The sequence below is a fragment of the Aythya ferina genome (genome assembly GCF_964211825.1).
Source record: "Aythya ferina genome assembly, chromosome: 15".
Lineage (NCBI taxonomy): Eukaryota > Metazoa > Chordata > Aves > Anseriformes > Anatidae > Aythya > Aythya ferina.
In genome coordinates, this window is record NC_140314.1 from 9089081 (window position 1) to 9102670 (window position 13590).

The 13590-nt window shown below is 43.7% G+C and overlaps 1 protein-coding gene across 2 annotated transcripts in view; it reads right to left on the minus strand.

The window, feature by feature from the left end:
• The window catches only part of XYLT1 (xylosyltransferase 1), a 183701-nt gene that overhangs the window by 62285 nt on the left and 107826 nt on the right, over window positions 1-13590 (minus strand). The gene's annotated exons all lie outside the window — the stretch shown is intronic.

Sequence of the window (13590 nt, forward strand, 5' to 3'; positions counted from 1 at the left end):
AACTCCTTCAGTCCTCTGACGTTGTAGGAGTCTTTCTCAACAGAAGTTATTTAAGAGAAACCTGAAATTTTGAACATTAGCACAAGGAAAGAAAACACCCCAAAGATTAAAAAAAATCACAAATCACCCCTGCCTCATTTTCCCCCTTGCATATGTAAAGATTTTTTTTAGGCAATATCACTGTCTCAAACATAACAAAGCCCCTCAAAAACAAAGGGGGGGAAGAGTCTCCAAGTCCCATGATCTGTGATTTTGGTTTATTTCCTCAGAAGGGTGAATTCATTCGACCATCCAGAAAAGCCCGAACTTCTTGTTATGCTGCAAATACATATTTAATTATTAGAAATGCATGTACACAGGGGCAGGACTCAAACATTCATTTTACATTACAGGTGAAGGTTTAGAAATAGCCATGCCTGAGCTGAAGCAGCTAAAAGCAGCAGCTGAGATCACGTGCAAGGACACCAACACATCTCCCTTTATTCATCGACCATGTTTTGACCAAATAGGGTATTTCAGACTCAATACACGTCTATGTCCTCAGTAAACAACCAGCTCAACAAAACCACCCCCCTGCCCACACTGACCTCCCCCAGCAGCAACCACGGGTGGGACAGGGCCTCAACCTGCTTTGCTTGAAAGTGGTTTCAAACCCTCCTGGAAACACAGCAGAATTAGGTTTTATGCTGCCTTATAGGCACTGTAGTAATCAAATTTTTGTATGCCTCTTACATAAGAAAGTTTTTTCCTCACCAAAGCTGTTTTTTCCTACCTTCCCAACAAGAGTCTAGTCGGGGCCTGGAGCAACTTCCCCATGAGGAAAGGCTGAGAGACCTGGGTCTGCTCAGCCTTGAGAAAAGAAGACTGGGAGGGGATCTTATTAAGCTCTATCATCCTCTTTTCAACCTGATGTGCATCCTCTGTTTCTTCCTAGAGGCAGGGAGGAGCGTATCTGGCTAAGTCGTGCTCAGCTTCTGCCTTTGGGGCTGCCCCTCTCTCTCCTCCCAGCTCCACATCCCCTTGGTTTGCGCCAGGCCGCACGCGGGCCTGAGGCGGCTGGGCCCGGCTATCAGGCAGCGCCAGCACAGCCACAGAGCCCGCTGTGCCTCCCAAACCATCTCCTGACTTAATTAAAAAAAACATGCTCAATGACACTTGAGTTAATACGTAGAATGAAAAAGCAGACATTTGCCAAGCGTGAAGAGAGAGTAAGTGTGAGGGAAAGCCTTCTTCTCATTTCTTTGAAGCTGGAAACATATGTCGATAAAAGTAAACTAAACAAGACCAAAAGCTCTTTTATATATGTATGAATTACAAAAGAAAAGCTGGACACAGAAAAAAGGACATTGCTTAATCCTTCTTGTTGCATCTCCTCCTTATTAAAAGGAGGGGAGTAGGATGAGCTCAGAACAACAGAACGACTGAAGGCTTGCAGAACACCGGCTCTGGCTACCTGAACAATTTGATCCACTCGATTGCACTGAAATTTGTACTTCAGTAACTGAAAGACTCCTTGAGACAGGCACAAGCGAGACGTCCTGCTACAATAGCAGCAGCAGGTCATGGGGAGGGATGGCTTCACTGCCTCCCGTGACCCTCCCTCCAGGTTCTCCTCCTCAGCAGTGCTTCTGTGTTCCACCTCCTTTACGGAAGGACCTGTTCGTCCTGGCCTGGAGCTCCAGGAAAGCTGCCCGTGTAAGAGGTGCACCCAGCCCCTGGAATAAGGCTCTTTGCTGGACTACCTACAGGGCTAGGAAGCAGCCGTGTGCCTGTCTGCCCCAGGTAAAAGACCTTTACCTCCCGCAGCCCCTCAAGGAACCTATCTGCAGTAGCATTGCTCATAAATTAATTCAACTTCCATGCCCCAAAATGTATTCAGGCTACCTATCAGGAAAGTTCTAGCCCCATGAGTCACACTTAATTTTAAAAAGGACACTGACAACTTAAATGATATTTCTTTAAAAATCATCTACCACTAACTCAATAAGACTCAGCTTAAAAGATTAGAACAGGACTTAAATTTCATTTCTTCTATCATTTCCAGTTAGCCTACTATGGCATTTATGTATACTCACTTCTTCTGTTCCTCCCACATTGCTGCTGAGCTTCCCCATGGGTGTGCTTACGGCTTTTGCACAGCAGCAGGGACAGAAAGTGATCATGAAAGAAAGGAAACATGCTCGCAAGACGAACCGGCAGGAGAACGAAGGGCAATTGCAGTAGCTAAACTAACCCATTTTTCATTTAAACTGCTCTGATTTCAGGCTGACAATGTCCCATCAACGGACGCAAAGATTTTTAGTGGTTTTCATTACATTTTTGGATACCTCTTTTCTGAAATTAGTGGCTTTCTGCAATGACAACGTAAAAGGTGATGGGAATTTAAAATAGCCATATTGTGGGTCTTTTATTTTAAACTCACTTGCTTTCAGTACCCACACCATCATTTATCTAGCAATTACTGAAAACAAAATCCTACCAAATTTTCATCTGAAATGCAACATCACTTCATCAGGTTTCTCTAATAAATTCTTGAAGCGACATACTTTCCTCCCTGCTATTTTCCTACTCTAACCTCTTTTTCCATGTGTTCCTTCCTTCTTTTTGAGGTTCAGGTCTTTACAGTCCCATTTTCCACCTGCATGCTATTACGGCTTCTGTAATCTAATCCTTTCCCTGGCTGCCTGGAATTTCACAAAGGTAAGAATGTTGTATTTTTTCCATATGTCAGAGTATCTGTTGCTTCTGCTTTATATTGGCACTTCCCTGTTTTTCGTCTGTGGCTGATTAGCACCCTCTATTTTGCAGACTGCTCCACTGATAGAGAACCAGTCTGGTTTGCAAATAAGATGAAATTGGCAGGAAACATTGAGCATCTTTTTGCTAAATAAATACAGTAGGAGTTCAGAGCTGTAGAAACCATGTCAAGAATAGAGGGGCTCTAACCATGACACTGCTATAAGGCTTCTCATGTGTGTGCACACCATAGCCTTTCACGTCATGGTAATGCCTCCTGATTAATGATCTGCCTCTCACTTAGAAGCATGTCCCTTTCTAGGTATTGGGACAGAAGACACAAAAGATGTCTCAGATACTTCTCACTTAGCATCCTAACGTGCCACAGTGATAACAATCTAGACGGATTTTAAGGCAGAACTTGCATTTGATTGCTACTTGAGTGCTATCACTGTACTGCAATTTGTCACATGCCCTAAATCTCACACAGAGTGTGAGTGGCCTCCACTCTTGGTCACTCGAGTCCAACAAAAAGCAGTTTTGAAGGCCAGCTTTCTCTCCCTCATTCCAAGCAGCCCTTAACTGTATTTTCACTTCTTTGTTTACTTGTCTCCTTCTCACCCACCAGGTGCATAGGATTTGGGCATTCACTAACACTTCTCATCTCTGCTTGTGCCAGCATCTGTCTTTCTGAGAAAAATGCATCAAGACAGCAGAGGAGAATTCCCACCTTCTTTTCCTACTCCGGGATCATCTATGGCAGTCTCTGAGTGCATAATATTCCAGGTTTACTCTCCACTCCCATTGTGTGTGCAATGCCTGTTAGGTGGACTTTCCTACAGGCTCAGGGAATTACCCTTTTTCTAGGTAACTTCTGCAGATTTGTGTTTTATAAAATCTAATGAAATGCTGACAATGTTAATACAAGGTAAAACAAAAAAAAAAAAAAAAACAAAAACAAACAAAAAAAAAACACGGAAGAATGTTTTGTTACAGTTATAATTTGGCTATGCCTTGGAAATCATTTCGCATGCATGAACGAGCGGGGACAGTGAAAGAAGTGTCCTCACTGCCACCTGGCCCAGGCAGCACAGCAGCAGGGCTCGTCTGAAACTTCCAAGCTTGCAGTTCCACTATGCAATGGAAACCGTGGGCAAGGAGAGATGTCTCGTGCTGCCTGCTTCAGACAAACTACCAGCTCAGCAAAAGCAGTGCTGCTCACACAGGCTGTAACAAACATTTCTTAGCCCCTGTACCCAAGCATATTGATGCATTTTGGCACCACACACTGAAAACAAAAAGTGCCCTTTTGCTTCATGACCAAATGCCTTTTATAAACTTACTTGGAAAAATCAGTTGCCTTCCTGGCTTCCTGCTCAAAACACAACACCATTTCCAAGGTTTCCTAGCAGGAAAACACGCACCTCTTTCTGCAGGTAACTGCTCTGCTCCACTGCAGTTCTGGTTTGCACTTCCTACGCCCCAGAGAAATCAATACTCATAATTAAGAGTTTAATCTTCAGCTACTGCAGTATTACTAAATGCCAAAATAATAAACATTGTGTGCTTTCTTATTTGTTGTGGTGCCACATAATGCTCAATCATCCACCAACATAACTCCGAACCAACTTGCTAATCTTTTACTTCTAGTGCTAATTAATGAGATCATCAGACTTCTCTAGCAGCACGAAACAATCTTTTAATGAATTTTGTGAGCCATACTATTTTTTGCAAATTATTCCATCCATTTCTATTCCCAGCTTAGCATCGCCCTGACTGTTCAGCGGAATGTCGCTGCACAGAGACAGGCACCTGGATGCTGCTGCCTTGACCTGAGCACAGCTCTGTGCGTGCACCGTGCCTTGATACCATGAATCAACTGACAGAGGACATCAGAAGAGGGATTGCTGTGTAGTTCAGCATAATGTTAACTGTTATTGCATCCATAAACACAACCAGATGCCTCCCTAGTGGGAGTCCCAGCTGTAAGTGCTCCACAGAGGCAGAGTTGTGCATCTCTCCCTGAACTCACAGGAAGAGCCCCGTTCCCTTCAGTGAGACCATTTATGCAAGTGAGCAGTAGTTGCAGGTTTCCACTGTAAACTCCTTTTTTGCAATTGTTTACAACTCATATCAAGCCAGGGGACTGAAAATTACTAGACATGGTTTCACCTGAAACTGTTTCCATTTTGGTTAGTGCAGAGTGAGGACAGTTTTGCTGTGTTCAAATGGAGATAAGAATTATTAAAAAAAGCCTTCCTTTATTTAGAAGCCTGAATTTTTGTAACATAGCTGGTAACAGAAGTGGCTGGCAGTATATATTAACAAAAGAAACAGCTTTCTGGCAATTCACTGGTGAGTCATTAGGATCTGATGAAAATTCTTTGAGGGCCTGAAGATAGCAAAATTTACCTGGACTTACCAAAGAACATCCCCTCCTGCTTAACTCCAACAAGAGAAGGTGTTATTGTTGGAGTTAAGCAAGAGAGGATGCTCTGTAACTGTAATGACCTGTTTCAGTCAGTGTCTCACTTGCCATCAGGCTCCAGAGGGATGTTCTGTTCATACACTCCGGTGAAGACACCTTGCACAGACAAGGCAGCTTCTGAAGCTCACTGTGTGTTTCTCACCTATCATACTTATATGAGAAAGCAAACTTTCCTGTCCCAGAATCTGGAAAACTAACTCTAACAACAAGAATCCCTGCCTTTGGATGCCAATTTTCACCTCTAATAGGGGAAATGATTCATTTATTTCTGTGGCAACCCTTGTGGACATCATTTGTGAAAGAAAAGATTCTAGGTGAGCACTGATTTTTAAAAAATTATTATTATCTGTATGTAAGAGGTCTGTTCAAATAGGATTGTGTCACACTGCAGATGGCTATCGCCCAAAAGCTGAGCTGGGCAGCAGGTACGATTGTGGTGCACTTCAGTGCTAGCAGCTTTAACCACAGGCACGTCCTGCGCCCTGCGAGGTGACCACCAGCACTCCTCAGCCTGGGGGTCAGCACCTTCACCGGTCACCAGTGCCCAGCTACAGAAGGGGCTGGGACTCACCTCCAGCAAAGCACGCCAGGCTCCTGCTGAAGATAATTAACATGATTGCTCATACATGCTGCTTCTTTTACTGGGTTTTAACTCACTCAGCAAAGCAGGAGAGGTGAAATCAGCTGAGATCTGTGCAACTCTCCTGAGGGCACATGGATTTGAGAGGAATGCTTATGATTTGCAAAATGAAATGCTCCTGGGTATGTTCTGAAGATTTCGTTAAAATTGCTGTTACCCATACTTACTATCTATAAGTTAACATTGAGCACTTTGGATAAAATTTCAGAAATTATGCTGCTAAAAGTGGATATTCTTTTTTTTTGCACTAATGTTTTATCTCTACAACGCTGCCTAAGTATTTTTCCTTCTCAGACTCTACCATGAATTACAGAAGCAATTTATGATCCTCTCTAAGTTCATATGATCAAGTAACCCATAAGCAAAAATCAATGCCAGGTAGGTGGGAAGCAGCGAGACAGAATTTACAAGCACTCAATGACTTGTCCATTTAACATTAAAGAGACAGATTTCAGCAATGTTCTCCCATGCTGAGCAGAAGCCCTGGCTTGGAACAAAGGGGCTGCTGATGTGGGCACTTTGGGTCTGCTTTAATCATCTCAGAGGATGACAGCACAAACTGAGGGCAGTCAGAGGTGAGGAGTCCCTGCCTTACAGCTGGACAAGTCCTTTTAGGAGGTCACTGCAAGTTTCTATACAGTGAATTCATGACCTGTTAAGCAGTTCCGTACCCTCGCTGCATTTCAATATGATAAAGGAAAATGCCTGAAGTTACAGAATTGGGTTGATTTCACTGTAACCCCCATGCTGGAGAGATTTCTACCTTTTCTATGAACAGGATAATAAAACTTACATGCAGAAAGGAAGGTAGGAAGACAGAGGACATGTAGAACTGTTTCATGTTCACAGGTGGATCATAAGATGATGAATTGTTTCTATCTTTTCCCAGGGAAAAAAAAAAAAAAGAAAATAAAAAAAAAAAAGATGATTTTCTATTTTGGAATTTGAAAGAAAACATTTCCATCCCTGCTCTGTCATCCTTCTGTTATAGCTCTTTAACATTTGTGTTGCATGCATCACTGCAAACACAGGTTCAAGAACTCCTGTCCCACTGGGCAGGCATTGTCCATCAGACACTAACAGAAAGACACCCCGCTCCAGGAAACTTAGTGGACCTTTTTCACATGATATGAAGGATTCACTGTAAAAGAGGAAATACAAGAACCCTGAGAACAAATCCTATCTTTTGTATCACAGAGCAGGACTGTGCAAAATCTACCTCAGTGCAGACCATCAGCTATGTGTACGTGCTGTACCAACACATTCGTATCAGCAAAGTTTCAAACAAACCCAGGCAGCGCTCAGTCCAGAAGCAGCCTGCCATATTTCAAATTAAGATTCCATCTTGTCTTGCAGTCAGTCTCAAGTAGTTATTGAAACCATTTTTATGTTTTGCAAATGACAGTCTAATTAACAGCTACTGCTACACTGCACTTGCAACGCACACTGAACAATTTCCTACGATAACTATCTAGCTCGCTTTTTTGACTATTCTAATTATGGAAATGGTGGCATTCCTGGGAGACAAATCTCAATTATTTGTAGTTTTGCTGGAGTGCATTAGCCAAGCATTTTTTCCCTTTTCTCACTGACTCTCATGAAGAAATAAATAACACAGGAACGCAACATTAAATTAATTAATGCTGAATTGGAATGCATTTCAATATTTATCAATTTAGAGCCAATTAGTTCATGACCAACATTATTAGGGTGAATACCAAATGCCTTTTAAATGAGAATTAGTTTGGCTATATCCAGTGACACCACTGGACTTTAGAGATAAACTAAGAAGCAGATCCAACAACAGACACAACTGTTCCTTGCAGAAAAAGACTAAAACACCTTGCACCTCAGTTTGCCTTAACGTTTCGGAGGCAACTCTTTCTTTTCAAAGCTGTGCTGCCTCGCCAAAGACAGCACTCTCTATGACGCTGAATTGAAATCTGAGCTTTTAAAAGTTGCTCTTAGAAACTGCCAAACAAGAGAAAGTTACCTGTATGTTATGATCCTTAGAAAATGCTCCAATAAGGATTTTTCCAGCCTGGCTCTCTGGCCCAACCAGAGGCAGACTGGCTTCTCTGTTGAGCCCCTGCAGAGAGGGACCCTCAGCTGAGGGGTTTAAATCATATCTGAGAAGAACTCTTCTCCTTTTCCACCACTAATGGTCGAAACTTGTGGAGACCAACCAGCTAAATCACCAAAATCAAGCATAATTCCCAAATAAAACTGGCAAAAGAGTACAGCGGCCTTCTAGTGCCTCAACGGGGCTACAGGAAAGCTGGGGAGCGACTCTTTGTCAGGGAGTGCAGTGACAGGACAAGGCTTTAAACTAAAAAAATGGTAGCTTTAGATTAGGTATAATGAAGAAATTCTTTGCTCAGAGGGTGGTGAGGCCCTGGCACAGGCTGCCCAGTAAGTTGTGGTTCCCCATCCCTGGAGGTGCTCAAGGTCAGGCCAGACGGGGCCCTGGGCACCCTGGTCCAGTGGAAGGTGTCCCTGCCCATGGCAGGGGGCACACTACATCATCTTTAAGGTTACTTTCAAACCAAACCATCCTGTGAATCTATGGTCTGGAGACACCTCTTTGAGGCCCATGGCCCTGAAGCTGCCTTCCACCCAGCATGGCACCTTTTGCTCATTTGGAAGGTGTGAGGCTGCAGGAAGGAAAAAGCAGTGAAAGGGTGGAGATGAGGCATTTGTTTTGATACCTTATCCACCCCTGGTTGTAGCTTAGGATGTTCCTTTCAACAGTCCCAAACTGATGAGAATGGGAATTTTGCAGACAAGATAAGATGTCTTCCGACTCCCAAGAAAATTGATGACACAAACCCAACCTGAAGCGATTAAACCTCATCCACTGTCTGCACTTTCTGGGTACAGCTACAGCCGTGCCAGCAGCACTCTGCCTTCTGTAAAAGCCAGGAGGCACCAATTTCCTTGACCAGTTTGTTTAGCTGGGTGCATGCTACAGGCACCAACCACCAGCACAGTACCACCTTCCTGGTGAGGCCCCCACCAGGGCTCCTGGCCATGCCTGCTCTCCTCTGCCCCTCTGATCTGTAACAGCGGCCAGACTCACTCTGCCCACGTGCAGCGATATAGTTCAGGTGTCTCCCTTAAGACATTGGCCTCTACAAACTGTTGGTGGAGACAGAAGGACCCTCTAAGGGCTGCTCAAGCTATGGCAGCAGAGGCAGGCCTGGCCAGAGTGCTGCAGTGCTCCTTTCTGCTGAGGGACCTGGGTTTCTCCGGCAGCGTGGGCAGTAGCAGGGGATCACACATACGTCAGGCTCATCCCGGTCAAGTTGAGATGTTGTCTGGGGACGTGTGATGGCAGCCCTGATGTGATCCCAGGTCCTGCAGTTTGCCCTAGGGGCACCTGAATCAGACACGAGTCAGCGACTGACTGAGGAGGTCTGAACCGTGCACCAGAGGGGGCCTGCCTGGTGCCTGCCCTCTGCAGACAGACCGACCTCCTCGCTCGGACACACTGACAGCCCAACAGCTGCTTGGGCCGTGGGTTTTGGAGTCAGCTCTTCTCTGAAATGAAGCACCTCACTCCCTTCCCTGCTGGACAAGCCTTTAGGCTTCTTGTACAGGATGAGAAGGAAACACTGAAAGTGTCCTTATTTCAGTTGAGACTTTTTCTTCTTTTCTGCCTCAAATCATCGGCAAGTTTAAAAGAAACCTGAAAGCTAACCAGTTACTGCAGAGCAACCAAGGCAACAAGACAGCAACAATATCAACATAACACACCCGAAGCACAACAGAAATAGAGCCTTATCAAGGCTCACATTAGCATTGGAAAGTTTTTCTTCATTCCAGCACCCGTTCTCTGTTTTGCAGGGTATTTGGAGACTGGCACATCCATAGCCTTTACTCCTTCTTTTCCTGTCATGCTCGCAGCACGAGTAACCAATAAACCACAGGCACTCAGACAGTTAAAACAGTCTCTACTTCACATTAGCTCCCAGGAGGTATCTGTGTACTGCTGTGACTAGCGAGGAACAAATAGACAGATAAAAGGGTGTTTGTTACCTGGCTGATCAATGTCTTCCTGCTCTGTTTTACTGTGTTGTCATCTTTCATGTCCTACGTCAATGATCTTTTCCCCAGATAGTCTTCAGAAATGTACAGCTAAACACTGTAACTACCCAGCGTACAGCCAGAGTAACTTCACTGCAACAGCAGGACTGAGCTCATTTATATCGTATGGGACCTGGGCTACTAACTTCAAATTTATCCTTTGAGATTCCCATTATATGTCTCTTTTTTTTTTTTTTTTTTTTTTTTATTCAGAATTTGAAGGACACAGTCTGCCTTTATTTTGTGCCCAAGGTAACCATAAACACGATGTTGGTAAGAGATGAAAAAAGTGAAGGCTTTTACAGGTATTTTGCATAGCTAGTCTGAACAGGTCTAGTTAGGTACTGAGAAGAAAGACTGACACTAACAATAAAGCAAAAATAAATCTGCAAACCTGTGCTGTGTGTCCACATCCTAAAATGTTGTAAAAACTCACATTTTAGCTGACACTAGTTGCACCACAAGTGAAACTAATAGGAATCTCTTCACAGAGGCAAAAGATAAATAGCACGTGTGCAAACAGCTCCACTCCAGAGCTGCCAGGCTTGCTTCCTCTGCGCCAGGCTGAGTTCAGCTTCACAGATTTCCAAAACTTGCAGGGCTAGGATGCATCTGACTGCCTGAAAGCATGTCACATCACGGTGATAAAAGATGGATGAGACATCAGAATCACGTATGCACATGTACCATGGATACACGCATGCTTTGTGTGTGTACGAGCACACTGTACATGCTGGTGCACTAGCTAACAAATAATCATAACTGAAATATAAAAACTCAAACACCACATCTTCAAAACCTGCTTCGCAACGAAATGCAGTTTCTGCATTCAGACCATACTTTTTCAGCACGTGCTGACACCTAACTCTACAGAAGTATCCGTATGGCAAAAGACACTGGTTAGCAATGGTTTTCCCAAACCTGCTCACAAGCAAGAAGGCTGCACAAACACGGCCATTCCCTTCCGGCAGACTTTGCCCTGTGGCACTGGGGATTTCTTGCTAACTCTGCTCAGCAGTATCAGCTGGATTGGGTGACTTCACCCCAGTGCTGGCAGCTTCACATCCAGCCCTGTGAACACTGAGCCCAGCCGACTCTCCCTGCAGGAGCCTTCAGCCTCCCTGCTACAGTCCCCAGCTCCTCACTCAGCAACCAAGTCCTTCTGGTGAGCAGAAATAGGAACTGTTGCACAAGAATCACCAGTCTTTTCAAAGCTCTGGGCTTTCCCTTAAAATTGACACCCATCTATAAGCTCGTTTTACTTCTCTCTGCTTTATGTGCATTAAATCAACAAATTCAGTATAATTTTAATTTTCATAATCTTACCCTGTTCACTTCACAGTCCCTACATGATGTATTTTTTATTTCTCTGTCTGAATAATGACACATTCATTATTTTATCATTGATTAGCTCTTGTGCTTCAAGAAAGTTTGCTACCATGTATACTACTTAAAGGGTGAGCATGAATAATTTCACCCAACACAGAAGAAAAAGAGGACCAATTTTCTTCCAGTATATTACTTGTCAGCCAGAGAAATGGAACATAATTATGTTGTGACATTTTCAACAGCAAATATATTCTACTGTAAGCAATTAACACTGGTTCCTTTGGCAGACTTCAAAAGATTACTCATATGGTATGCTAAGTTACAATAACATTTGAATAATAAATAGCACCTCACTCCTTTAGTTGGATTTTATCATATGTGCACAGGTCAAAACAGAGGAGAAATTGATGGATGGTAATTCTTGCACAAGCCACCCTGATATTGCAAAATCATGCATTCATGTGGAAAACACTCAGGAGGGGAATGTATGCATTTGAGGGAAAAAAAAAAACCACCCTAGGACCTACTTAAACAAAAATGCTGAGGACGTACTATTGAGGACTGAGAATTTCGGTCTGCCCACCACATTACTACAAACTATGGCACTTCTCCTCGGATGGGAGAGGTGGGGTTGGGCTCCCCTTCCTGGCTGCAGTGCCTTCAAGATGCTGCTGCTGATCAAGAGGGATTAGAACAGATGGTTTAAGAAGAAAATCATGGAGCATTAATCCTCTAAACATTTCATAGTCAACATATCTTTAATACAATCCCTCTAATCCAATTAGGGTGCCTTGAAAATCGTATCTGCAATTCCATGCTTCGTTGTGATCGGTTCTGTGAGAGACACATCCATTTACAAGACGGCTGCTGAACGCCTCTGCAGCTTCCCCGTCCTCTCCAGCCTCACCAGAGCCCAAATCCTGCCCTGAGCTGAGCTGAGCCCAGCACCAAGTGCGCCGTGACACATCGCTCATGGTGAGCATCCCCAGCAATGGCAGAAGCTCACCATACAGAAGACAGATTTTAGATACCAAAAAAAGGACAGATTTTAGATGTCAAAATCTCTTTCACTCATGAAGACATGTAATTAAATATGTGCGAGAAGACAGAATTTCAAATTCCTTTTCGCCGCTGAACAGCAGTTACTGAGATACATCACTAACAAGAGTAAGTGGACCGCGGTCTCAGCAGGTGGATGGGGATGCTGTCCTTTTACCATCCATGCCTTTGAGCCAATGAGGAAAACAACCCCTACTACACTGCTTTCACAAGCAAGCAACAAATTCCTACCCATTCCATCCCAGCTGAGCTTGATTTTTAATATGTTGTCATGAAAATTTTTTGGATTGTTTTTCTCAAGGATGTATATTTGCACTTGTGTTTACGGGTGAAGAACAGACACAAAAAGCACAATCTTGTTGCTAAAATAAAGGACTTCCATTCTATTACTCCATCATAGTATAAAAAGATCCCATTAGCATACCACTAGAGGAAAACAAAGGAAAATCAAATTGCTGGCAAAGGAATCATTCGACAACAGCAAACTAAACTGTTTTTTTCTGTATTTCACTAGACATTTCAGTTTTGCTGTTAAAAAAAAAAAAAAGAAGGGGGTAGAAAAATGTCATTGTATTGACTAAATAAGTTACTGGCTGCTGTTAAAAGCATCTGGGGAGAATTCGTACATGAAATACATTCCTGCAATAATACCATAATTTATAAACCGGAGCTACACATTTCCCACAGACTTTAACAAGGCTGTGATGTCTTTGGACATCAAGGAGCTTCTTAAACAACAATTTGTAGGAGTCTGTCCTCTACCACAAAAAAACGAATTCCTGCCCAACACTTAAAAATTTTAATGCTGACCTTTTTTAAAGACAACAAATAGTAATGGATATAATTCCCAGGATTATTTTAGCTCTGTAGCAGAGGCTGCCCTCCCCACCTCCTATGAGCAGCCAGAGGCACGAACCAGGCACAGGCTGTGTACTGCAGGTGGGACTGATCCTGCCCTCCCAGCGCCTCTGCCCATGCGCTGGCACAGCTTTAGCCAGAGCTGGCTGCAGGGAGGCTCTGCTCGTGCACCGCTTGCTCACAGCGCTGAACGTGGGGAATCTGGCAGGAGCGGACGCGATGTATTAGTGTTGATCTCTAGGAATGACTTAGCGGTGCAGCATACTAGGAAGCAAGGCACAAGTCCAAGCAGTTATGCATTTTAATTAGGTAAAGCGAGTGCTAAAAAATGCTTTGAAGCTCTAGATGTATTTCAGTAGCATTGGCTTGCAATGTAATTTTTCTTTTTCCTGCC